At 42.9% G+C, this 26955-nt stretch overlaps 1 protein-coding gene and 1 pseudogene across 2 annotated transcripts in view; both read left to right on the top strand.

Moving 5' to 3' along the window:
- LOC309554127 (A disintegrin and metalloproteinase with thrombospondin motifs 2-like) overlaps positions 1-26955 on the top strand; it is a gene marked incomplete at its 5' end in the record, with an annotated part of 1497034 nt that overhangs the window by 1210561 nt on the left and 259518 nt on the right. The gene's annotated exons all lie outside the window — the stretch shown is intronic.
- On the top strand, positions 1173-11924 carry LOC309554599 (annotated as a pseudogene). Its single transcript has 2 exons — positions 1173-1229; positions 11391-11924. The product of its transcript is annotated as an uncharacterized misc_RNA (transcript).

The following is a 26955-nucleotide window of genomic DNA, read 5'->3' as shown; positions in this document are numbered from 1 at the left end:
ATGCTGGCAGCACTCATACGTCTATTTCACAAAGACAACCTCTGGATATGATGCTGAGCACGTGCACTCAACTTCCTTGGTTACGAAGGCGAGGCCTGTTCTGAGTGGAACCTGTCCTGTTAAACCGCTGTCTTGGCCCCCGTGCTGCATCTCAGTTTCAGGGTCTTGGCAATCTTCTTATAGCCTGATCCATCTTTATGTAGAGCAACAATTCTGTTTTTCAGATCCTCAGAGAGTTTTTTGCCTTGAGGTGCCATGTTGAACCTCCAGTGACCAGTATGAGAGAGTGAGAGGGATAACATCAAATTTAACACACCTGCTCCCCATTCACACCTGAGCCCTTTAACACTAATGAGTAACATGACACTGGGGAGGGAAAATGGCTAATTGGGCCCAATTTGGACATTTTCACTTAGCGGTGTACTCGCTTTTGTTGCCAGCGGCTTAGACACTAATGGGTGTGTGTTGAGTTATTTTGAGGGGACAGCAAATTTACACTTTTATACAAGCTGTACACTTATTACTTTACATTGTAGCAAAGTGTCATTTCTTCAGTGTTGTCATATGAAAAGATATAATAAAATATTTACAAAAATGTGAGGGGTATACTCACTTTTGTGGGGTACTGTATGTGTATGTGTGTATGTATGTATATATATATATATATATATATATATATATATATATATATATATATATATATATAATTCAAGGTGGGACACCTGTGCTGTGTAAATCTCTTTCTGCAAAGATTACCTCTATTGCGGCACTCCCTTCTTACCACAAAGTTTCCATCAAATAATAGAAGATGCAATCCAATTGTTGTTCCAAATATCCTTTACTTCTGATCTTCATGCATATATATTTACAAGCGAATGCGCAGTTTCGGACATGCATATGTCCTTCATCAAGCTGCATGTGTATTACCAATCCTCAGTACAATCTTTTATCCTCAAATGTATGCATAAAAGTGCAAGCGAATGACGGAGCGACATTGGAACCCATAGCCACAACCTTTAGTTGTTGAATCAACATTTCCCGAAAAAGAAAATAATTATTATTCAAGAGCAAAATCAATAGTTTTTCAAAAAGCCTAATTTGTGCTGTGGAATATAGTCCACTTGTTTCAATCAATTCAATAGCTGCTGCCATTCCTTCATTCTGCGGTATGGATGTGTATTAACTATTCACATTCCATGTTACAAGAATGTCCTCCTCCTTCCAATCAGGTAAAGATTTCTGTAAAAAATCATTAGTGTCCTTAATATGGGACTTAGTTCCCTGTATAAGAGGAGACAGAATCTTATCCAGAAATTGTGAGGTAGGGACAAAGATAGAATTACTACCCGACACAATCGGAGTGTCCCAGTGGGTTATCCTTATCCTTGTGGATTTTCGTCAGGGTATATAGGACAGGTATCCTAGTGTATGTAGGTAATAGTTAGTCATAAAGATCCCATGTAATTGTCCCATCCCCGAGCGCATGTTTCAAAATATCCTCAGAGGAGAGGAGGAGTGGAAGGGAAGAGGAGAGGAGGAGCGGAAGCCTTTGCCGGAAGCCGGAAGCTGCGGGGTGATCGGTGCACAGCGAGGGAGCTGTGTGTGTGAGAGGAGGAGTAGCGGAGGAGGAGCCGCGAGCCGCACGTGCGGGGGAAGCCGCACCAGGGAGCCGGGGGCCGGGTGAAGGAGCCTCGGAAGGTGACCGACCGATAGGGAGACAGAGCGGGGACGGAGCAGCGGCGGCGGGGGTGACCGAGAGCGTGCGACAGGGAGACAGAGCAGCGGCGGCAAGGACAAGGACCTGACCGGGGACGTAAGGTAACAACTGATCAGCTGATAGGGGGCTGGGGCTGGTGGGGGGGGACTAAAAGTACAACACTACAAGCAACACAGGTAACTAAGGTGCTATTATAGACTGAGAGGGGTAGCTGTGGTACGATCTGCACTGAGCTGATCTATCTGCTTAAAACTACTCTGCGACTGCTCTGCGACTGACTGACTGCTCTGCGACTGCTCTGCGACTGACTGACTGCTCTGCGACTGACTGACTGCTCTGCGACTGACTGACTGCTCTGTGACTGACTGACTGCTCTGTGACTGACTGACTGCTCTGTGACTGACCGACTGTGCTGTGACTGACTGCTCTGCGACGGACTGACTGCACTGTGACTGACTGTGCTGTGACTGACTGCTCTGCGACTGTCTGACTGTGCTCTGCGACTGACTGACAGTGCTCTGTGACCGACCGACTGGTGAAGATCTTTGGACTGGTGAGTATCCTTGCGCGACTGGGAGTATCCCTGCGACTGGTGAGTATCTTTGCGACTGGTGAGTATCTTTGCGACTGGTGAGTATCTTTTGCGACTGGTGAGTATCTTGCGACTGGTGAGTATCCTTGTGATGGGTGAGTTTCCTTGCGACTGGTGAGTATCCTTGCGACTGGTGAGTATCTTTGCGACTGGTGAGTATCTCGCGACTGGTGAGTATATTTGCGACAGGGAGTATCTTTGCGACAGGTGAGTATCCTTGCGACTGGTGAGTATCCTTGCGACTGGTGAGTATCTTTGCGACTGGTGAGTATCCTTGCGACTGGTGAGTATCCTTGCGACTGGTGAGTATCCTTGCGACTGGTGAGTATCTTTGCGACTGGTGAGTATCTTTTCGACTGGTGAGGATCCTTGCGACTGGTGAGTATCTTAGTGACTGGTGAGTACCCCAGGTTTAGTACCAGGGGAGTTGGAGGTAGTGTAGGTAAGGAAGTGCAGGTCGTTAACATTATCCCCATAGAGTAGTCGGTATTAATGTCCGACAGGATTGGGGATGCCACTCAGTGCACTTCTTGCGCCATGTATGAGTTCCTTGATGAACCAATCGAGGGCGAATACTGCTGTGCAAGATGTGAGCGACTTGTTGCTCTGGAATACCAGATCCTGGATCTAGAGAACACAGTGGCAAGACTGCGTCGCATCAACAACCTGGAAAGGAGCTTGGACATTACCCATCAGGCGCTGGCAGGGGCCAGCATAGAGGAGGAAGGAGTAGAGGAGATGCAAGCAGCAGAGGTACGCAGCTGGGTGACTGTTAGGAAGGTTAGTGGGATGAGTGTCAGGGAGGCCAGTCCTGAGTTGGTACACCCTAACATATTTGCCGAGTTGCAGGTTGAGAGGGATATCAACTCAGGGGTGGCAGAGCTGGAGCATGCACCCTCCTCCAGCTGCCAGGGGAGGGGCGGCTCCAGGAAGAAGGGGGGCCGTAACTCAGGTAAGGTTAGACAGGTTGTGGTAGTTGGGGACTCAATTATCAAGAGGACAGAGAGGGCAATCTGTAAAAAAGATCTCGGCAACCGAACAGTATGTTGTTTACCGGGCGCGCGCGTTGGGCACATCGCAGATCTGGCAGACAGATTATTGTGCGGGGCTGGGGATGACCCAGCGGTCATGGTGCATGTGGGCACTAATGACAAAGTAAAAGGTAGGTGGAGGATCCTAAAGAACAATTTCAGGGACTTAGGTAATAGATTGAGGAAAGGGACCTCCAAGGTGGTTTTCTCTGAAATACTGCCTGTACCTCGAGCCACACAAGAGAGGCAGAAGGAGATTAGGGAACTTAACAAGTGGCTGAGGAACTGGTGTAGGAAGGAGGGGCTTGGGTTCCTGGAGAACTGGGCTGACTTCTCAGTCGGCTACCGACTCTTTAGTAAGGATGGGCTGCACCCTAATGGGGACGGTACAGCTCTTTTGAGGAGAAAGATGGCCACCAAGTTGGAGGGGCTTTTAAACTAGGCGACGGGGGGGAGGGCTCAGAAGTAGAATCAGTCAGGAGGGAGCAAAGGACTGAAGGCAGTTGTTGTAATGTTCCGGTACCTATGGTACCCTTGTTCCTATATTTCTCCTCTCTTTGCGTCCCATCTTGTATATACAAAGGACGCATACACCTTTAAGACCGGATGACATCACTGCCGAGCGCCGCTATGAGCGGCTATTTCAATCGCCGGTTTGCTCTCACTCATCGCTCGTTCAAACCCACATGTTCATCGCACCTACACCTGAGAAGTCGGAGCTGCTGACATACCTTCCTTGCTGAACTAAGCCGGAAACCTCGCTGGTGATCCGTATCCCGCTCTGGACATTGTATTTCCTAACCTATCTAAGTGATAAGTACCCCGCAGGGGATTCTTACTAACCAATCTCCTACTGTCATCTACTGCAATTACCAAGACTATCTGTATCTATCTACTCACTATCATCTGCATAAGACTGTTAGCTCTTGGGACTACCTTGAACTATCCTTGCACTAGGTTACTCTGTCTAAAGTATACTCCATCTGTGTCCTCTTACCATCTGCACTATACTTGACATCAGAACCTATCTGCTTACCATCACCTGCAACTCTCCTATACTACTTCTAGTGCTCACCATACAATAGCCTGTCTCTCATCTATATATCCTCATATACTCTATCCCTCCATTAAGCATCTATTAATATATATATAGTATATAACAGGCTGTACACGGTGATGAAGTCCTGAGAGTTGGATATGTTGTTCAACACATTCTCTACAAGGCTACTGAGTGTAATAATTCTGCAGCTGTAAATCCATCCGCAAACAAAAACACATGAACGTTACAGATTGAACGAGCCTTTAAAAAAAATATGGATTCAGCAGAATTATCCACTCATGTACTACAATTAAAACAACAAGTAGATGCATTGATCCATGCACTTACAGAGGTAAAAAATGACAATCAAACCTTGAGACAGCAGCTTGGCCGTCTCACACAGCCTCCTGCTGCTCAGCCCCGTGAGCCGAAGATAAACCCTCCTATAGTGTTTTTTGGTGATCGGAGCAAATTCCCGTGAATTTAAAAACGCATGTCAATTGTTTTTTTTGTTAAAACCTCTAACCTACACCACTGACCAAATTAAGGTCTGTACCATCATCTCCTATTTAACGGATGAACCCCGGGCCTGGGCAGATGCTCTCTTTGAAAAGGATGATCCACTCCTTAATTCTTATCCCTTATTTCTAGCACAACTTGCTACTTTATATGAAGACCCCAACAAGCAGATTACCGCTGACACCCAGTTACGGGCCCTAAAACAAGGAAGGAGACCTGTTGAAGATTTCGTGGCGAATTTTAAAAGATGGTCCCCTGATTCAGGGTGGAACGACACATCTTTGCGAACGCAGTTTAGACTCGGCCTATCTGAGGCCGTTAAAGACGAGCTCGCCCGAGCGGATTTACCTGGCACTCTAGAGGGACTGATCCAGACCAGTATCAATATTGACAGACGACTACGAGAAAGAAAGGCTGAGAAGATGGGCTCACCATTTTCCAGTCCTTCTCGGATGTTGCCTGCTGACCCTACTCCTATGAAAGTAGGAATGATACGTCCACTTCTGACCCTTTCTGAACGTGCCAGGAGGAAAACCGAACATCTTTGCATGTACTGCGCATCCCCGAATCATCTGGTAAACGACTGTCCTCTTGTCCGCAGAAAAGAGGGTGAGTGTTCAAATGTCTTGCTAGGGGGACTCACAACTTCCTTTCCTAATCCTTATCTTCTTGTTCAATTAACATTGCAGTGGGACCAAACTAGGATCACCACCAAGGCTATGATTGACACAGGATCTTGTGGAAACTACATTGACATTTGTTTTGTCTCCCTTAATAAAATACCTATTGTTTCAAAACCCAAACCTGTCTCCGTTAGTTTTATTAACGGTACACCTTTATCCTCTGGTCCTATCACCAGTCAGACACAGGCACTTCTTGTAACTGCTGACGAGTCTCATGTGGAGACCACCACCTTTGATGTATTAACTTCGCCACATTTTCCAATCATTTTGGGACTTCCCTGGTTACACATACATCAACCAATCATCGATTGGAAAACAAGAACGTTAGCCTTCTCTTCTCACTATTGCGAGACGACGTGTAACCTCCCCACACATGATAGGATCCTGTCTGTACTGCCAGATGACATTATTCCTAAGTGTTATCAAGATTTATCTGAGGTTTTCCTCGAGAAAAACGCTCAAATGTTACCTCCTCACAGGGACTATGATTGTTGTATCAATCTGCTCCCTAATAGCAAGTTGCCTTACGGACATGTATATCCTCTCTCACAGGATGAACTCTCTCACCTTAAAGAGTATCTGGATGAAAACTTGGCAAAAGGATTCATCCGACCTTCTACTTCCTCCACTGCTGCTGGACTCTTCTTCGTCCGCAATAAGGACTCTAGCCTTAGGCCTATCATTGATTTCAGACAATTAAATGCCATCACAATAAAGGATCGTTACCCTTTACCTCTTATTCCTGAACTTATCGAACAGGTGCGTGGGGCTTCTTTCTTTTCAAAATTGGACCTAAAAGGGGCATACAATTTAATTTGAATCCGTAAAGGGGATGAATGGAAGATGGCATTCAGAACCAGATACGGACTGTTTGAGTACCTTGTAATGCCATTTGGGCTATGTAATGCCCCCGCAGCCTTCCAACGTTTTATAAACGAGATATTCCGAGACTTGCTTGATGTTTGTGTGGTAGTATATTTGGACGATATACTTATCTATTCTCATTCCTTACCTGAGCACATAAAACATGTGAGACTTGTGTTGTCAAGACTACTTGCACATAACTTATATGTTAAATCAAAGAAATGTCTCTTTCATAAAGAGGAGGTACTATTCCTAGGATATATTATATCTAAAAGTGGAATCAAAATGGACATGAGCAAAATATCCTGCATTCTGGATTGGCCTGTGCCAACCACTCGCAAAGCATTACAAAGGTTCCTAGGATTCTCTAATTACTATAGGAAATTCATTAAAAACTTCTCTGCGATTGTGAAACCTCTCACACAACTTACAAGCACGAAGAGACCATTTAATTGGTCAAAGGAAGCAAATGGAGCATTCTCTCTGCTGAAATGAAGCTTTACTACTGCCCCCATACTATGCCATCCAGACCCATCCCTTCAATACATCTTGGAGGTAGATGCGTCTAATATGGCAGTAGGAGCAGTTCTCTCACAACGACCAACAAACACCTCACCTCTTCACCCAGTTGCTTTCTTTTCAAAGTCATTAAGTAGCCCCGAGGTGAACTACCCAGTAGGTGAGAAGGAGTTATTAGCCATAAAACTGGCATTAGAGAATTGGAGACATCTACTTGAGGGCACTCAATTGCCAATTCTGATATATACTGATCATAAAAACCTCCAATACCTTCAGACTAATAGAACTCTTTCCCACCGGCAGGTACGGTGGTCGTTATTCTTTCTGAGATTTAATTTTTTAGTAACTTACACGCCCGCAGACAAAAATAAAAAAGCGGATGCACTCTCACGACTAACCGAGAAAGATTGCACTGAGGTTCCCTCAGTTCCTATAATACCACTTGAACGTATTATCGGAGTCGTTCGCTCACTGAAGGAGGAGATTTTGCACAGCATAGGGTTGGATTCACCTCCACCACAACTAACTACTGACGCAGAAGGCTTCCTCTACTACAACGATAAATTATACATACCCCCTACTATGCGAACCAAGATCTTAGAATTGTCGCATGATGTACCTATGGCAGGACATATGGGTATGACTAAAACTCTCAATCTACTCACTAGGCAATTTTGGTGGCCAGACATGAAGACAACCGTAAAAAAGTTTGTTTCATCTTGTGATATCTGTGCAAGGTCTAAAATTGACAACACGAAACCATCAGGATTACTTTGTAGTTTACCGATACCCCAGGTTCCGTGGGAAGTGGTATCCTTGGATTTCATAGTGGAACTACCACCTTCCAAAGGATTTAACACCATCTTGGTATCAGTGGACCATCTGACCAAGATTGTACATTTCACCCCTATCCGAAAACTACCTTCATCCAAACAAACAGCAGAATTACTTGTGAAACATGTCTTTAAGTTACATGGTATTCCAAAAACACTACTGTCTGACCGTGGTTCACAATTCATCTCAAAATTTTGGCTAGCTCTATGTCAGATACTGCAAATAGAGCGTAACCTTAGTTCTGCCTACCACCCTCAGACCAATGGACAGACAGAGAGAGTTAACCAGTGCATTGAACAGTACCTGCGTTGCTATACTTCATATCTACAGGACGATTGGGCAGATCTCCTCCCACTGGCGGAATTCGCCTATAACAACGCTACTCATAGCACTACTAAGCAAAGTCCGTTTTACCTGAATTATGGGTTTCATCCCACACTCCTTCCTCCACGTATCTTGCCATCAAGTAATCCAGTAGCATCTGATTATCTTGCCCAGATAAAGGATTCTCTGGGATTACTCAACAATACAATATCTCATGCTCATAGCCAACAAAAAAAATACTACGACCTCCGTAGGAAACCCTCTCCCCAATATGCCATTGGGGATCTTGTTTGGCTTTCTACAAAAAATCTGAGACTAAAGATCCCTAGTAAAAAACTTGGACCTCTATTTCTGGGACCTTTTCCAATAGAGAAGCTTATTGGAAAAGCTGCAGTACAACTCACATTGCCAGTAGACCTCAAGATACATCCTGTCTTCCATGTGTCTCTACTGAAGCCCCATGTTCCTAACCAAGGAATAAGGCCCTACTATCTCACCTCCACCTCCTGTACAAGTGGAGGGTGGAGAAGAATTTGAGATAAAAGAAATTTTGGATTCCCGTTTCAATAGAAGAAGACTCCAGTATCTTGTACGATGGAAGAATTATGGGCCCCAAGATGACACCTGGCTGGATACCTCCGATATCCATGCCCCTAGACTGATTCGCAATTTCCACTCGAAATATCCGGAAAAAACAGTTCTAGAGGCCTTCCGGAGCCAGGCCTTAAGGGGGGGGGGGTACTGTAATGTTCCGGTACCTATTTTACCCTTGTTCCTATATTTCTCCTCTCTTTGCGTCCCATCTTGTATATACAAAGGACGCATACACCTTTAAGACCGGATGACATCACTGCCGAGCGCCGCTATGAGCGGCTATTTCAATCGCCGGTTTGCTCTCACTCATTGCTCGTTCAAACCCACATGTTCATCGCACCTACGCCTGAGAAGTCGGAGCTGCTGACATACCTTCCTTGCTGAACTAAGCCGGTAACCTCGCTGGTGATCCGTATCCCGCTACGGGATCACCCCTCTCCTCTGGACATTGTATTTCCTAACCTATCTAAGTGATAAGTACCCCGCAGGGGATTCTTACTAACCAATCTCCTACTGTCATCTACTGCAATTACCAAGACTATCTGTATCTATCTACTCACTATCATCTGCATAAGACTGTTAGCTCTTGGGACTACCTTGAACTATCCTTGCACTAGGTTACTCTGTCTAAAGTATACTCCATCTGTGTCCTCTTACCATCTGCACTATACTTGACATCAGAACCTATCTGCTTACCATCACCTGCAACTCTCCTATACTACTTCTAGTGCTCACCATACAATAGCCTGTCTCTCATCTATATATCCTCATATACTCTATCCCTCCATTAAACATCTATTAATATATATATAGTATATAACAGGCTGTACACGGTGATGAAGTCCTGAGAGTTGGATATGTTGTTCAACACATTCTCTACAAGGCTACTGAGTGTAATAATTCTGCAGCTGTAAATCCATCCGCAAACAAAAACGCATGAACGTTACAGTTGTAGGGTCAGCAGCGACAGTAGGTCCACAACATCAATTGGCAGGTCTGTGCGGGAGAACCTCAGACCAAACAGGAATAAACATAACCGCCAATCACGTTTAAATTCCATAAAACTAAGAGGGTTATATGTTAATGCCAGGAGCCTAGCTAATAAAATGGATGAGTTGGAAATGCTAGTACATGAGGATGACATAGACCTTGTGGGAATAACAGAGACTTGGTTCGACCCCTCACATGACTGGCTGGCCAATATCCAAGGGTATTCGGTGTACCGGAAGGACAGGGTAGGAAAAAGAGGGGGAGGGGTATGTCTCTATGTCAAGAACAATATAAAGGTGATAGAAAGGAGTGACATTATGGATGGGATGAGCGTGGATTTAGAATCTGTGTGGGTTGAACTCCATGGGGAAGGAGAAAAGGGAAAAGTAGTTGTGCGGGTTTGCTATAGGCCACCTAACCAAGGGGAGGAGGTAGAGCTGGAATTTTTAGCACTAATGGGTAAAGTGGCAAGATTGGGATCAGTCATCATATTGGGGGACTTCAATTATCCCGACATTGACTGGGATGAGGGGATTACACACTCACAGAAGGCCCGTCTATTCACGGAAACCTTACAGGACAATTACATGTCACAGTTGGTGGATTCCCCTACCAGAGAAAACGCAGTCCTGGATCTATTGATCACTAATGACCCAGACCTAATCTCGGAGGTAGGAGTCCAGGACAACCTGGGCTCTAGCGATCACAGGATGATCACATTTAGTATAAATAACAATATAACATGGCAAGTGGGGAACATAAGAACCCTAAATTTCAGAAGGGCAAACTTTCCAAAATTGTACTCATTGATGGAAAGGGTAAACTGGGACCAAACCCTGGGATCACTGACCACAGAGGAAAAATGGGAATGCTTTAGGAACATATTAAGCAAATGCATCTTGCAGTGCATTCCTATGGGAAATAAATTTAGAAGAGACAAAGCCAAACCTGGCTGGCTAAACCGTAGCGTTAAAAAACTTATTAGGGGGAAAAAAATTGGCCTTCAAGAAATATAAATCAGAGGGCACAGTATTGGCTTTCGTGCAATACAAGGAGGCAAATAAGAAAAGTAAACAAGAAATCAAGATGGCTGAAATCAACTTTGAGAGACAAATAGCGGAGGATAGTAAAAAAAAAACAAAGAAATTCTTTAAATATATCAACAGCAAAAAAACTAGGGCAGAGCATATTGCACACATAATTAACGATGATGGGAGGATGGTTACAGAGGACACTGAAAAAGCAACCGTGCTGAATTCTTTTTTCTCGTCAGTCTTTACACAGGAAAAGGAGGGGTACACTGACCATGACTGTATGGTTAGTAGTAATACACAGGACTTGCCACTATGGCTAACAGAGGGTGAAATCAGGGAAAGGCTGGATAAACTTAACACAAGCAAATCACCAGGCCCGGATGGTGTACATCCGAGAGTACTCAAGGAACTCAGTAAGGTTATTTCTAGACCACTGTTCCTGGCTGGAAGGTGGAAAAAAAAAAAGGTAAGATTTGTTTGAATTAAATTTACAAATTTTTTTTTTTCTCTCCTCTTTAAAATGGCAGACTTGGTTCAGTGCAGGAATTGTTGTGCATTTATTTCATGTTCCACTCTTTGGAGATTCGGATGCTGTCAGATCTGTAGACAATTCTCCTTACTGCAGCAGGAAATTGCATTTTTGAAATCAGAGATATTTAAATTATCTGTTAAACAAACTCCAGCTGGGATTGCTGCAATGCCACTGCCACAGAGGACCCCCAGAAATGGCAGATGGATTACTGTAGGTTCTGGAAGACTTAGAGTGGTGGATAGAAGACATGTCCCACAGTCGGTGGTTCTCCATAATTCATTTGCAGCACTCTCAGAATGTAAGGACAACATGGATATGGACTCAAGCACAGAGGGTGAGAAACCATCGACTCCTATGTCTAATGTATGCAAGACTGCAGCCAAGGACAAAAAAAGATAAAGTGAAGTCTCAAAGGAAGCAGCTGTTGCTGGGTGATTCAATCATAAGAAGTGTGGAGCTTAAAGAAAATGGTTTTGTGAGATGTCTCCCTGGTGCTACTGCTAGACGAGATAGAAGACGTATTATTAATATTGTTAAGCAAGCAAAGCAGGAAGGGGACGTGGATGTTCTTGTCCATCTAGGAACAAATGACCTGGCTTGCAATGAAGTGTCAGGTGTCAGAGGTGAAAAAATCTTTTATCACACTTGGTAATGACGTACAGGATTTTGCATCCACCATTTCATTTTCTGAAGTTCTGCCTCTGCATAATGTTCAGAATCATAGGCAGAGGCGCAAGAGCAAGGATTTGGCTTTGTTTCTCATGATAGCTCTACTTGGAATAGAAAGGAACTGTACAAAAAAGATGGTTTGCATCTTTCTCTCAAAGGAACAAATGTACTTAGTGAACAACTCCAAGAATTTGCGAAGGAGTATTTAAACTAGGAAGGGGGGGCAAAAGAGTGAAAATACAAGAGTCCAGTTGCCCCCCGAAACAATGCCAGAACAGGTCAGAAGCACAGAGGTTAAGAAATGATAAGCTCAGAGTCCTGTCTACAAATGCTCGCAGTTTAGGTAAAAAAATCAATGAACTTGGGTCAATAATGGCATCTGAGAATGTAGATTTAGTGGCTGTTACGGAGACATGGTTTAATGAAAGAAATGACTGGGACATAACCATACCAGGGTACTCTTTATACAGAAGAGACAGAGAAGGCAAGAAAGTGGCCCTGTATGTGAAAGATAGCATTAAATCTAACCTAATACAAGTTGGTGAGGCCAACATAGAGTCAGTTTCGGTTACGTTGCAGTTTACTAATCATGCAGTAACTCGTGTAGGTGTGATATATAGACCACCTGGTCAAGTTAAAGAACTAGATGATCTACTAGTTGAAGAAATAGCTAAAATGACAATGAAAGGAGAAGTTATCATTATGGGAGATTTCAATCTTCCAGATATAAACTGGAAAACCAAAATAGCAAGTTCTACCAGGAGTACAGATATTCTAAATTCCCTCCTGGGGTTGTCTCTGCAACAAGTGGTTGAGGAGCCAACCTGGAGGGAGGCCATTTTGGATTTGGTATTCACAAATGGGGATTCGGTATATGATGTCATTGTAGGCGAAACCTTGGGATCTAGTGATCACCAGTCAGTGTGGTTTAATATAAGAACCGTGAAAGAGTCTCACCACACAAAAACAAAAGTTTTAGATTTTAGAAAAACAGACTTTTAAAAAATGAAATTAGTCATAAATGAGTCCTTATCAGACTGGAGCGGATTACATGGAGTCCAGGAGAAATGGGACTACTTAAAAGGTGCATTATTGAAGGCAACAGAAAATTGCATTAGACTTGTCAGTAAAAGCAAAAAAAGGAAGAGACCACTGTGGTACTCAGCAGAAGTGGCCCAAATCATTAAAAATAAAAAGCTAGCATTTTGTAATTATAAAAAAACCCAGAGCAATGAAGATAAGGAAATCTACAAGATTAGGCAGAAAGAGGCCAAGCAAGTTATAAGAACTTCTAAAGCGCAGGCAGAAGAAAAACTAGCTCAGTCTATGAAAAAGGGGGATTCTTCAGATATATAAATGAAAAAAGGAAATTAAAACTAGGGATGATCGAACGGTTCGGGTCCACCATCGGTTCGGCCCGAACATTGGGTGTTCGAGGTTCGGCCGAATTTAGAACTTTTTGCCCAAAAAGTTCGGAATTCGGCAACCAGAACCGCCCAAAATGCAATGCTTCAGGAAATGGGCTTTAAAAGCCCGTGATTGGACCAGAACCATTAGCAAAAGCCAATTGAGGGGGCAGGAGAATGCTAGGAATGTGATTGGAGTGACTAGGGGGTCCCTAGACCAATCATTAGTGAATACGCCCCCCAGTATATAAGATCGTCCCCGCCATATTCCCAGCATTGTTTTACTGGACATGGAAGAGAGTGGAAGCAGTTCTGTTAATTTTACTTTAAAAGTGTCATTTAGCTATTTTTAGTGTGAGGAAAGGGATATCTAGTGTAGTTAGAGTGCTCCTTTACACTTAAGTTAGCTTCAAAAATTTAGTTTCTGTAAGGAAAGTGTCAGGGGACCGTAGTGTAGTGTAGGGTTAACTGGCAGTGACTGCTATGGCAGGGTGACAAAACCCCTCCATAGCAGAGTGACCGCTATAGAGAAATTATAATTTCTCTGAATAGCTTCGGGACACCATTATGGCTTCTCACCAGCCTAGCATTTTTTATGCTGCAGAGGCTGCCACTGCCAGTGCTTTTTTGAGGACATGTTTGATGTCAGACATGACATCTGAACATGTGTATAGGGGGTATATATAGACGTATATGTCTGAATATATACCCCTAGACATTAATAGGTGTGATAGTAGCAGAAATAAATGCTTGCGTTAATGAAATCATTTACAGTAATATATTTCTGCTACTATCACACCTATATATGTCTAGGGGTATATATTCAGACATATATGCCTATATATACCCCCTATACACATGTTCAGATGTTTTGTCTGCCTCAAAAGAACCCCAAAAAATGCCAAAAAAACGCTAGCGTCAAAAAAAAATGCCCAGGTGTGTTTTTGCTGGCATTTTTTGGGGGGTTTTGGAGGCAGGCAAAACATCAGAACTTGTGCACAGTACCACTATACACAAGTTCAGATGTTTTTCCTGACTGCAAAGAACCCAAAAAAATGCCTTCTATTAAACCGGCAAGGTGTTACAGCAGAGAAGCCATATTCCTGTGCTTAAAGTTTTCTAGTACAAACGATCTTTTTTTTTTATGGTTCTGGACATGCTACAGAGCTGAAACTTCACATAATTTGTAAAAATCAAAAAATCTCTTTTTTTTTTATTTTATTTTTTTTTAATTTTTCAATAATTGGCTTTTTTTTATCAAAAATTACAATTTTTAAGAACTTTTTTTTTGTGATTTTGTGTCTGGGGGGTCTAAAAGGTGTACCTGTGAAGTTTCAGCTCTGTAGCATGTCCAGAACCCCAAAAAAAAGATCATATAAGTGTAAAAGAGGGGTCCCACCATCCCTGCTCTACTGAAAAATGATCTTTTTTCTGGTTCTGGACATGCTACAGAGCTGAAACTTCACAGGTACACTTTTTAGACCCCCCAGACACTAAATCCAAAAAAAGTCATGCCTGCCTCCAAAAATGCCCGATAAATGCAAGAAAAAACGCCGTAGAGAAGCCGTATTCCTGTTCTAATAAAAATTATAAGAAAATGCTAATTAATTTTTGGGGGGTTCTGGACATACTACACAGCTGAAACTTCACATGTACACTTTTTAGACCCCCCAGATACTAAATCCAAAGTAAAAATCAAAAAATCTCTTTTTTTTTATTTTATTTTTTTTAATTTTCAATAATTGGCTTTTTTTATCAAAAATGACAATTTTTAAGAACTTTTTTGTGTGATTTTGTGTCTGGGGGGGGGGGGGGGGTCTAAAAGGTGTACCTGTGAAGTTTCAGCTCTGTAGTATGTCCAGAACCAGAAAAAAAGATCATATAGGTGTTAAAGTAGGCTCCCGAACCACATCCCTGTTCTACTGAAAAATTATCTTTTTTTTTTTTCATGGTTCTGGACATGCTACAGAGCTGAAACTTCACATGCACACCTTTTAGACCCCCCAGATACTAAATCCAAAGTAAAAATCAAAAAATCTCTTTTTTTTTTTAATTTTTCAATAATTGGCTTTTTTATCAAAAATGACAATTTTTAAGAACTTTTTTTTGTGTGATTAATAGTTAATGGGGCATGACCCAGAACCCTAGGCACTTTTTAGGGGCATTTATTGGGTTTTGGGGCTTCAAAATGGTGTTTTTTGATTACCGAAGTTCGGGTCCCATTGATTTCAATGGGGTTCTGAAATCCGGGCCGAACTTTCGGGAAGTTCGGATGTTCTGGCCGAACCGAACTTTTCAAAAGTTCGATCATCCTTAATTAAAACAAGGAATAACTAAATTAAAAACAAAGGACGGAAGGTATGTAGAAGAGAATAAAGGGCTAGCCGACTACCTTAATGAATACTTCTGTTCAGTTTTTACAGAAGAAAAAGAAGGACCTCCACTTGAAAGGATGACTAATGAATCGTTTGATGCATGTGTCTTTACAGAGGAAGACGTTCTAAGATTGCTGTCTAAAGTGAAGACAAATAAGTCACAGGGTCCTGATGAGATACACCCAAAATTATTAAAAGAGCTTAGTGGTGAGCTGGCAAAACCATTAACAGATTTATTTAACCAATCATTAGTAACAGGAGTCGTCCCGGAAGATTGGAAATTGGCAAATGTCATGCCCATTCACAAGAAAGGTAGTAGGGAGGAATCGAGCAACTATAGACCAGTGAGTCTGACATCAAAAGTAGGCAAATTAATGGAAACCCTATTAAAGGATAGCAATTGTGGAACATCTTCAACCCCATGGATTGCAAGATGAAAAACAACATGGGTTTACTTCAGGGAGATCATGTCAAACAAATCTTATAGATTTTTTTGACTGGGTGACTAAAATAATAGACGGTGGAGGTGCAGTAGACATTGCATATCTAGATTTTAGTAAGGCTTTTGACACTGTCCCACATAGAAGACTTATCAATAAACTGCAGTCATTGAACATGGACTCCCATATTGTTGAGTGGATTAGGCAGTGGCTGAGTGACAGACAACAGAGGGTTGTAGTCAATGGAGAACATTCAGAACAAGGTCATGTTACCAGTGGGGTACCTCAGGGATCTGTACTGGGACCAATTTTGTTTAATATCTTCATAAGTGATATTGCAAAAGGCCTGGATGGTAAGGTTTGTCTTTTTGCTGATGACACAAAGATATGTAACAGGGTTGATGTTCCTGGAGGGAAACGCCAAATGGAAAAGGATTTAGGAAAACTAGAAGAATGGTCAGAACTCTGGCAACTGAAATTTAATGTGGATAAGTGCAAGATAATGCACCTGGGGCGTAAATACCCAAGGGCAGAATATAGAATATTTGACACAGTCCTGACCTCAGTATCTGAGGAAAGGGATTTAGGAGTAATTATTTCAGAAGACTTAAAGGTGGGAAGACAATGTAATAGAGCAGCATGAAATGCCAGCAGAATGCTTGGATGTATAGGGAGAGGTATAAGCAGTAGAAAGAGAGAAGTGCTTATGCCGCCGTACAGAACACTGGTGAGACCTCACTTGGAGTATTGTGCGCAGTACTGGAGGCCATATCTCCAGAAGGATATAGATACTCTAGAGAGAGTTCAGAGAAGAGCTACTAAACTAGTACCGGTATATGGATTGCAGGAAAAAAATTACCAGGAAAGGTTAAAGGACCTTAACATGTATAGCTTGGAAGAAAGAAGAGACAGAGGGGATATGACAGAAACTTTTAAATACATAAAGGGAATCAACTCGGTAAAGGAGGAGAGCATATTTAAAAGAAGAAAAACTACCACAAGAGGACACAGTTTTAAATTAGAGGGGCAAAGGTTTAAAAGTAATATGAGGAAGTATTACTTTACTGAGAGAGTAGTGGATGCATGGAATAACCTTCCTGCAGAAGTGGTAGCTGCAAATACAGTGAAGGAGTTTAAGCATGCATGGGATAGGCATAAGGCTATCCTTCATATAAGATAGGGCCAGGGACTATTCATAGGATTCAGATATATTGGGCAGACTAGATGGGCCAAATGGTTCTTATCTGCCGGCACATTCTATGTTTCTATGTTTCTATGAGCGGCTGCAATCGCTCGATTTATTCTCCCTGGAGAAGAGACGTCTGAGGGGGGACATGATAGCAATTTATAAATATCTTAATGGGGATCTCAGCTTAGAAAAAAAGCTGTTCATTCGAAAGGAATTGCATGAGTACTCGAGGACATACAATGCGATTAGAGGAGAAGCGTTTTAACCTCAGGCAACGAGGAGGGTTCTTTACTGTTAGGGCTACAAGATTGAGGAATTGTCTACCACAAGAGGTGGTTTCTGTGGGTAGTATGGTGGCTTTCAAAAGACTCTTAGATTTACATCTCAAGGATCAGGACATTAAGGGCTATGTGAGATGATTACAGCCACACACACCTACACAGGTTGAACTGGATGGACTATTGTCTTTATTCAACCTCACCTACTATGTAACTATGTAAAAAATGTAAAAAACATTTTTTTTCGAATACTCTCAAGTGGGGTCACCTGTTAATTTCTTATATACCTCCTGATCTTCAAGTTTTCTGTAAATTTTTACGTAGTTATCCAGGTCATGTGACACAAGGAGAGTGGGGAGATACAAAGCGATACAGAGTGAGTGATGTATACTCTAAGAAGGTGCTGTCACATAAAATATTTGCTGGTGGGAGCACTGGTCATCCGTGCCACATCCATGCCACATCAGTGCCACTACAGTGCTTATCAGTGCCCTAATGTGCCTCACAAAATTGTAATGGGAAGTCAGGAAATGACGATGTTCCCTGCATTTTGGGCCTCTGTATGTGGCCAGGCTGTGTAAAAGTGTCACACATGTGGTATCACCATACTCAGGAGGAGTAGCAGAATGTATTTTGGGGTGTAATTTTTGCTATGTACATGCTATGTATTAGAAATGTCTTATAAATGGACAACTTTGTGTAAAAAAAAAAAAAATGCATTTTCATTTTTCCAAAAATTTGCGGGAAAAAATGACATGTTCAAAAGACACATTATGCCTCCTATATGTGTTGGGGTGTTTGCTTTCCAAAAATGGGGCCATTTTGTGGGCATTTCCATTGTCCTGGACCTTCAAAAGTGTGATATGTTGTCAGGAAATTATTTGTGTAATTTTTGCTCCTAGAACACTTGCATGTTGGTCCTCTATATGTGGCCAGGCTGGGGCAAAGTCCCACACATGTGGTATCGCCATACTCAGGAGGAGTAGAAGAATGTATTTTGGGGTGTAGTTTCAAGTATGGAAATAAAGTGTGTGAGAAATAACTTTGTAATATGACCATTTTGTTTAAAAAAAAAAAATAACAAATCTTCATTTTGCAAAGAATTGTGGAAAAAAAAATTAAAACTTCAAAAAAATCCCCATGCCTCTTACTAAATACCTTGGAATGTCTGCTTTCCAAAAAGGGGTCATTTGGGGGGTATTTGTACTTTACTGGCTTGTTAGGTTCTCAAGAAATTAGATAGGCCATCAGTACGTCAGGTGTGATCAATTTTCAGTGACTGGCACCACAGGTTGTAGACTCTATACCCTTCACAAAGACCAAAAATGTTATACTTATTTGGGTTATTTTTTACTAAAGATATGTAGCAGTATAAATATTGGCCACATTTTTTGAAGAAAAATTTCTAAATTTGCTAAATTTTAAAAACGAAACAAAGAAAAATGCATTTTTTTACAAAATCTTCGGTCTTTTTTCATTTATAGCGCAAAAAAATAAAAAACCCAATGATGATTAAATACCACCAAAAGAAAGAGAAATCTCTGTTTGTGTGAAAAAAAGGATGAAAATGTCATATGGATACAGTGTTGCATGACTGAGTAACTGTCTTTCAAAATGTGAGAGCATTGAAAGTTAAATATTCTTCAGGGTAATAGGTGATAAGTCTTGGAACAGTTGTATTTGTTGATCATTAAAAATGACTTGATCATTTTGTCTAGCTTGTTTTAGGATCTCTTCCTTTAAAGGATGATTGCTTAAACAGCATATGATATCCCGTGGTGGTGTGTTATCTGGTGCCTTGGGTCTGAGCGCTCTATGAGCTCTATCGAAGTCTATAGGGGATTCTGCAGGTCTGCCTAGGAGTCCATTAAAAATGGAGGTCAGGGCCGGTTTGATTTGTTCACTCTATATATCTTCTGGGATGCCCCTGACTCTAATATTATTCCTCCTGCCCCGATTGTCGAGATCCTCAAGATGTCGGTTCATGGTGATGAGGTGTGAGAAATGTGAGAGTGTAACTTCCTCCAGTCTGTGAATAGCCCTGTCCCTGGCCTTTCCTGCTTTCTCCCCTATGGCCATGTGTTCCTTGATGCTAATGATGTCAGCTTTGAGGTCAGTGATTGCAGCTGAAAACGACCCCTTGATATCAGCAGCTATAATGGTCATATCATTGAATGTGAGAGGGTGGTCGTTTTGTAGGCACTCACCTCCCATATCATCAGATGTGGCCAAAGAGCCCAGATCACAATCATCCTCCTCAGTCTGTGTTGGAGTCGGCGCCATCTTGGCTGCAGCCATGCTTCTCCTGCTGTGAGACTGTGGTTTAAAGAGATCGTCTATTAATCTACCGCTGTCCTGTCCTCCAGATCGCTGGTGTTTGGAGTATGAGCCCTGCTTCGATATTTTGCCCATAGTTGAGGCGGGTGGAGTCGGATGAAGCCGTGAGGATCCGAGGTAAGGGAGCTGCCGGCGGAACTGTGTTAAAATGCGGCCATCTCCTCCGCGCATCAAGCCACGCCCCCCTTTTTTAAGCAATCTACTGAGCTGGCCAGAACCACCTCTGGACAGAGTCTATTACACATTTTCACAGCTCTTATGGTGAAGAAACCTTTCCATATATGGAGATGAAATCTTTTTTTTTCTAGACGTAAAGAGTGCCCCCTTTTCCTCTGTGATGACCTTAAAGTTAAGCCCGCAAAAGCAATTTTTAGTATATGGACCCCTTATGTATTTTGTACATGTTGATCATATCCCCCCTTAATCTCCGCTTCTCAAGAGAGAATAAATTCAGTTCCTCTAATCTATCCTCATAGCTGAGCTCCTCCATGCCTCTTATCAGTTTGGTTGCCCTTCTCTGCACTTTCTCCAGTATTTGATCCCCAAGCAAAACATGACTTAGTACTTGGTGGCGGGGTGGCAAATGGCCATTTAACTTTTTCACTCTTTCACTGCCTCACTCTGAGATTTAGCAACACCAGGGAGAGGATTTTCAGTCACCGCAACCTCCCTTCTTTTGGACTGACTTTCAAAGGACTTTACAAAGGAGGAAGCCTTTCAAGCCACCGCAGAGGCTCACTGACTTCTACCCAGTTGCAAGATTAAGATCAAGACAAGATGGTACTGGCCCCTGTTCTGGCAGCATCACCCACTTACACTCTGGCTCACTAGCTTCGGGCAGACAGGGAACTGACAGACAGCATGATTTAAGTGAGTTTTCTCCCCCTTCTACACCTACCACTCCTAGTCCAGTCAAAACCAAGCAATGTGGAGAGGAGGATTCTCACGCCCCTAGGTTTAACTCTGTTACCCCACATGGCTATACACAGAGTATATGGGATGGATTCCCCATATGTGCATTTCCTGCCATAGATCAACTGATCTCTGAACATACAAGAAGAACATGCTACTCTCACTGAGGAGATCTTTGTTTAATGATTTCTCTGAAATGCTTGCCTTGATCAATGATACAGTCCAAACTCATGGTGATAAGATACATCATTTAGAGACTAAAATGGCCGATGTCTACACGGTGCACAATGGTTTAGTCGGTGCCTATGTTGACCACGAAAACAAGATTCAGTACCTACAGACAAAAATTTCTGATTTAGAAGACTGCTCACCAACTTTATTCAGTGCCTTATGAATTATGCCTTTCTTATCCCTACTCTAAGTGATATTGAATTATTCATCAACAAAGCCCACTGGATCCCCAAGCCTACATTTCTCCCTGACACTGCCCCCAAGGACACCCTGGCACGTATCCACTACTTCCATGTGAAGGTCTGAGTCATAGCAGCTGCCAAACAGAATCTGGTGGTGCCAGATTAATTTACTGGCATATCTTTGTATGCGGACATATCCCAACAGACCACACTCAACAGGAAGAAGTTGCCTCCTCTAGCTAAAGCCCTGCAGAATATTAACATTTCACACACACAGGGCTTTTCTACAAAGATGCTCGTAAGGTGGAATGGCAAGACATTTCCCATCTAGAGTGTTGAAAAGGGCATCCAATTGCTCAAACAATGGCAGCTGATCCCTATGGATGTCCAACCTACTACTACATCATGTCTGACTAGGCTAGAAAGAATGGACACGAGTCCCACTGTCTGGTCATCTACATTTCTGCCCCACCCCCTACACCACAACCTTTTGTTCAGTGTGGGGCCCGGAGCTCACCTGTTCTTTTGTTTTTGAATATTGCAATGCACTTTTTAATTTTTATCTTAGACTCTTTCCCTAAGATTTCACAGTCTAGATTGCCCATTGCACCTGTATTTTAGCAGGAGTTTTCCTAAAGAACTATCGGCAAAACTTTTTTTTTTTTTCCATTTTGGATAGAGCAAAGGAGGATTGTAACCCCTGTCAAATTTTGTTTTTGCCGTCTATGCCCCATTGCAGAGATTTCCCTTCAGTTCCTGACCAATAGTCAAAACAGGAAGTGAGAGGAAATTCCTGCAAATAAAAGAGAAATCCCTTAGGGCCCCCCAGGTCACCAGAACGTGTATCTCCTTTGAAAGATTTCCCCTCTATCATTTCTCTGGGGACAACCCAATATCTGACACTTTTTTACTTTCACTTTCAGTGTTAATGGTAAACAGGACAAATAAATGAACCTTCCTAACAGGGACACAGACAGCAATACAAACCTTCTAAACTGTTCTAAACCATCTCCGCTCTATCCAAAACTATAAAAAAAAAAAGTTTGCCTTTAGTTATACTTTAATGTTTGTTTTTTTCTGTTCCTTGTGTTCACTTATTTGAACCTGTCGTAATACATATGGAACCTTTTTTTGCTCTCAAGATCCAATTGATAGCAATTGTAGCATTGAGGAACCACATCCTGAAGGTCTACCAGCTTTTTCTGCACCTGATGTTCTTCTCATGCATCTTCCTGCTTGTGGAGGTAATGACCTGCCTTCATCAAAGTAGATGCTTCGAGAGCCGCCTCTTAGTAGTTTGTCTTATCTATGTTTTAGCAAATAACTAGATGAACTATGCCTCTGATATGTGTATCTTTGAAAATCAAAGGTCTTAATAGTCATTTTAAAAGTGCTGCATCTCTGAAAGAAGCTTGTTCCCTTAAAGCTGATATTCTGTTTGCTCAGGAGATGCAATTTGCCGCCAAGTGCCCGCGCCTGTACTTTCATCACCTCTATATGGCCCTGTGACGAGACCAGTCTCGCCACATTGCATTGGAGGAGCCTGGTTGGCCGCCTGCTGCCTTTGGACTATGGACCAGACTTTAAAAGACTTTGGCTCCATGGCGATTTGACTGTGTTTGTGGCATCTGAGCGCTGTTTGGATATGTTGAGCGCTCAGATCCAGGCTATCTGGGGATGGGTTGAATGTAGGGGTTCTGTTCAGTAGACTGGGAGTTATGCATTTTTGTGTCCTTTTGTGTTTCTTTAAACATGTGGCTAATGGAGCCTTGCCTCTCCTGGAAGCTAAAACGTATTCCTGTAAACTGTAAGGAACAGGAAGCCAACTCCTAATATGGGCATTACAGGAAGTTCTGAGGAGATGGGCGGTCTATTGACACTCAGAGTGATGTGTATTGAGGGCTCGCTAGGGAACCATTGTTCTGTGTCTGACTGTTGTGTGCATTGATTGCCCCCTGGGGCTTCTGTCTCCTTGCATTGGTCAAAGCTATCTGACCAATCCCTGTTGACTCATTTTCAAGCCCTCATTTGCATATGCTGGAGAGGACCTTGGTGAGGACTGCAAGTGCTTTGCAATTGACCAATGGGAAGGCGGTTGTTGGGGGAGGGATGTTCCAATTTCTGTATAAAAGTGTGCTCTGTTCTTCCAATAAATGTTGTTCCTGTTTTACCCTCATCTCGGAGCTTTGTCTCGTTATTGGGGGAATCTGCTGCAGGGATTGCTATGGTCTTCCATACTCCCTTAGAGAATCACTAAGCTCTTGTAAGAGCTTGTGTAAGAGCTTGTTCTGCTGCACTCTCTGGGGAAAGAGAGGTTCACCCACAGGAACCTGGGGCCTTGTCGTTGGTCCAGGGTGGGTAGGAGATGCCAAGACCCTAACCAAGCTGCGGCGGTTCGTGGAGTCTGAAGTGCTTACGGTGTCTGGTGGAGTGCTTGGAGCCCTCGGGAAGCACTAGGAGCATCTGTCAACGGAGGTACCTGCTCAGGGGTGCCCTGTTCCGTAACAGGCCCCAAAAAGTTATGTGGTGTCCTCATAGTGATTAAGGATTCTATTACATTGAAACATATTAGGGATAATTCTTACCCTCACAGCAACTATGTTACACCTACCAGTGAACTAACCCAATCGCTCTTCACTCGTATATGCCCCAAACAGTAAACAGAGAAAATGTCTGGAGATCCAACACGGGACACTTATTTTTGGAGGTGACTTTTACACTGTTTTTGACCCCACCATGGATTCCTCCTCTACTAAAAGATGACCAACTCAATCCATTCTAGCTCTGCTTCACAAACATGACCTTTATGACATCTGGCGGTGCTTTCATGGCTCTATAAAGGACATTACCTGCTTCTCTACATCCCCCTCCTTATACTCACACATTTCCTCACAGAGAAGAGATCAGTGCAAAGCGTACTTAGATCTGATATTGATACAATCTCATGGTCAGAACATGCCCCAATAACTGATGACAAATTTCAAAACCCCCCCCCCCCTTCCTATTTGGAGACCTAATGATTCTCTCTTGGCAGACCCCAGAGTGTACCAACAGATCATGCAAAAATATCACCACTTCTATGCATGTAATGATAGTCTTGAGATTGTTTCACTTTGTGGAACACATATAAGGTATATATGCATGATATTTTGATTAAATTAACCTCACATGTTAGGAGACAGAGGGTGAGGCAGATTAAAGATTTAATCTGTACTATAGGAACCACCCAGACTCCCAACTTACTCAAGCTATTCTTCATGACAGGCAAAAATTAAGATTTCTACTCCTTTATAAAAATAAAACCCACTTAAAATTTCTAACAGCCAACACCTGCAGCCTCAGCAATAAAGCTGGTGCATGGTTAGCGAAAAAGTTGAAGGAGAAGTAACTTAACCACTTGCGACCGCCCACAGTATATTTACTGCGGCAGTCAGCCTCTCCTGGGCAAACTGACGTAGTACTACGCCGCTCACCCAGGAGCCTCTAGGGGGCGAGCACGCGCCGCCGGAGGCGCGCTCCCGCCCCCGCTCATTCACGGCCATCCCAGCGCGTGTGACCGGCGGCTCTGATGTCTGCTAGCCACTCGGGATCTCCCGCTGGAGAGGGAGAAAGCAGACGGCTGATGTAAACACAGCCGTCTCTCATTCTCCCTGGTGTAACTGCAGAGATCATACGATCCTGCTATGTAGGATCGTATGTCTCTGTGGTTATATCGCAAGCCACCCCCCTGACAGTTAGAAACACGCCACTAGGGATACATTTAACCCACTGATCACCAATAAAGTTAACCCCTTCCCTGCCAGTGTCATTTTTACAGTAACAGTGCATATTTATAGCACTGATTGCTGTAGTAATGTCACTGGTACCCCCAAAAGTGTCAAAAATGTTAGTCAGGGGTCCGATCTGTGCGCCGCAATGTTGCAGGCCCACAAAAAAAATTGCAGATCGCCGCCATTATTAGTTAAAAAAAAAACAATAAAAATGACATAAATCTTTCCCTTAGTTGGTAAACTCAATAACGCAATAACGCAGATTCTCCTCTTCTCTGGTCCCTGGCTGGAGCTCCTGACCCTTCCCTCCTGTTGAGTGCCCCCACAGCAAGCAGCCTGCTATGGGGGCACCTGGGTTGAGCTGCAGCTCCTTGTATCCATTCAGGCACAGAGCTGCTGTTCAGCCCCGCTCCCTTTCTCTCCTGATTGGCTAACTGAGTTTGACAGCAGCGGGAACCAATGGCGCCGCTGCTGTGTCTCGGCCAATCAGGAGAGAGATTCCTGGACAGCTGAGGCATTGGTGCACATCACTGGATAGAGAGGGGGCTCAGGTAAGTATTAGGGGGGCTGAGGGGGACTGCTGCACACAGAAGGCTTTTTATCTTAATGTATAGAATGAATTAAGATAAAAAAAAAAAAAAAAAAAAACCTTCTGACTTTACAACCCCTTTAAACAGAGAATCTCTTCTATTATCCATCTTGTCATTCAGTGTAAGCTTTTTAACCCAAAAGATATAGCTAATGCTTTTGGGGACGATTATCAATCCCTATATGATCTTCGTACAGATAGTTCAACAACCTAACCTACGCCGACTGCCATCACAGATTTTCTTAAAAAAAAGTAACCCTACCTGTTTTTAAGACAGACCAACTTACCATAGAAACATTACCTAATCATATTTCACCTGGAGTGGATGGATTCTCCAATGTAGCGCCCTTCTCTGGCTCACTTCCTTCTGAAATGTTACCTCAGTAATTATGGCAATTCCCAAGCCTAATCAGGACCTAACTGTACCCGCAAACTACAGTTCGAAATTCCACCTCAACAATGATATAAATATTTTCCCCAAATTATTTGCACTCAGAATAAAACAAGTTTTACCCTACCTTATTCACCCAGACCAAGTGGGATGGCACTAGACGTCTCATTAACTTGATTGCTCCAGCTGGCCTCACTCAAGGGCCTTTTCTGCTCCTCTCTTTGGATGCAGAGAAAGAGTTTGACAGAGTCCACTAGGGATTTCTTAAAAAAGTACTTTATAAATTCAGGAATTATGGGATCAATACAATCTGTTTCTCTATTCCTCCCCCTCAGCCGCTGTTCCTACCTTGGGCATACTGTCTAAACCAATACACATTGCGTGACGAAGGGGCCTTGCATGTTGTCAAAATGCTGCTGTATGTGTACAGTGTGTTCATGTGAATAAAGCTTTGTACCCTTTTGAGGAATTCTTGGTGTGCTGATGAGATTTCTACACTTTACCTTGGGCATACTGTCTAAACCAATACACATTCCTAATGGTACAAGGCAAGGCTGCCCTTTGTTTCCCATCATATTTACATTGATTATGGAACTGCAGGTGGAGTGTATTATGTCACATATTCGCATGCCATGTCTGTCTTTGGCCAGAAGTGAGCACATGATCAGTCTATTTGTGGGCAATGTAATGCTCATGATCTCTACCATGTACTTGTATGAAAAAGTATCCTGTTCTTTGTATTGCTTTCTTTGTGTGAAATCTCTAGTGATTCTGCCAGTCCTTCTTCTATCCTATTAAAAACTGACTACACTAAGCAGGAGAACATATCATGGTCAGTTCTCTAGCTGTGCTGGGAACTCAGCCTGCTGTCCTCCAATCAGATGTGTGCTGATACGCCCACACGCACAGCAATG

Source organism: Pelophylax lessonae (genome assembly GCF_965119305.1).
Source record: "Pelophylax lessonae genome assembly, chromosome: 4".
NCBI lineage: Eukaryota > Metazoa > Chordata > Amphibia > Anura > Ranidae > Pelophylax > Pelophylax lessonae.
This window is presented reverse-complemented; position numbering and strand designations above follow the sequence as displayed.